The sequence below is a fragment of the Chrysochloris asiatica genome, unplaced genomic scaffold (genome assembly GCF_000296735.1).
Source record: "Chrysochloris asiatica unplaced genomic scaffold, ChrAsi1.0 scaffold00157, whole genome shotgun sequence".
Lineage (NCBI taxonomy): Eukaryota > Metazoa > Chordata > Mammalia > Afrosoricida > Chrysochloridae > Chrysochloris > Chrysochloris asiatica.
In genome coordinates, this window is record NW_006408675.1 from 6533094 (window position 1) to 6534845 (window position 1752).

Below are 1752 nucleotides of genomic sequence, written 5' to 3' on the forward strand. Positions count from 1 at the left end.
CAATTAGTTATAAATGTATAACTGAGGATTCTATATTGTCTGGTATGGGAAGAGGTTCCCAGGGGATAGAGTGTGAATCATCAGATATCACAATGGATGCCACCAATCCTAGTGATGCCACTGAAGATTCACACTGAAAAATGAACAAAATAGATGGTTTAAAAATAAAAGGATGGAAATTATATGCCAAGAAAACACTAATCATGAAGATTTGTGAAAAAATTAATGTCAAGATAAAATAAACTTTAAGGCAATAATATTTGCCATAAAATTTTTACTGATAAAAATAACTAAAATTTTGTTTGTTATGTAACAATTTTAAACTTATGCATCTAACAGCGTAGCCCTGATATGTAAACTTATAGATAATTACCACGACATGGGAAGAATTAATGATTTCAGAAAAGCCTACGTAGCTGGCAATATCTTTCTTGGATCTGTTATAGGAAGTGTTTGTTAAGAGTTTAATTTTTTTTCTGTTCAGGATGGTGTAATTGGGTACTAGGAATCTGATGGAAAACAACACACAAGCAAGAATATTATGTTAATGTACTATGATTTGCACAAGTTTGCTTACTTTCATGCCATTCCCACTTGAAAGTTTAAGGAAGTCAAGTTAAATTAGTTTAATAAATATTTGTTTATCATCTACTTAAGGCCAGGCATGGTTTTAAGCATTCTACACAGGCTAGCTCTATAGAAGTTACCTTTTTTTACTTACAAATTACCCCAATGAGCATCTTAAAATAGCATAATTATTATTACATAATTATTGCAGGCAGAAATCTAGACATGGCTTAGTTGGGCATTCTGCTTCAGGGTGTCTCACATGACTGTAATCAATATGACCCCCAATCAATATGACTGTAGTCTCATCTCTAGGCTTGACTGGGGAAGGATATGTTTGTGAGCCCATGTGGTTGTTGGTAGAATTCAGTTCCTTACAGGTTGTTGTACTGAAGGCTTTTGTTCTTTGCTAGCTGTCAGCCAGAGGCTGCCCTCAATTTCTTGCCATGTAGTCTCCCAATAGAACAGCTGACAGCAGAGCAGAAAGTAGAGTTTGGAGAATGTAGCAAGTCAGTAGTTGGAGAGAGATGGGACTTAATCATTTACTAAAGTCAAGATATGCTAATCATCTACTTTTTCTCAAATGAGCTGAGGACTGAACGCATCTCTTCAATCCATGTGGGGCTTTGATGGCAGAGGTGGAAGGGTGGTAGCTGTGTACAATAGAATCCAAAATCTTTGAAACAAAAAGTGCTGGGAGGCAATTTGAAGAACACTTTCAAACTTCTAAGCTTAAAACAAGAGGGAAAAATGCAGAATTTTACCTGAGGGTAAAACCACTGTAACCAGCTAATGAAAGTACTTTATAAAGCCAACAAAACAAGGAGTAGCAGCCAATGAATACTGTAGAAGGAACCTTGGAAAGATGTGTTAAACTAGGTTAGATTAACACTCAACAACCCACCCTTTTAAGTATTTCATATTGATTACTTAAGATTTATTCTTATACTTCCCAGTTTCCAAGAATATAGAGTATCTGTAGATTACAGTTGGTTACACATTAGTTGATAATTTTTTTCTTTATTTTTAATTTTTTTAAAAAAAGTTTTTATCATGATTTGAGTGAAAGTTTACAGGGCAGATAATCAGGTTTACATTCAACAAATCATATGCTTTGTTTCATTACAATGATTATAATCCCCTTCATGTACAGTTAACAGTATTTCTCCCTATTAATTTTAGCTC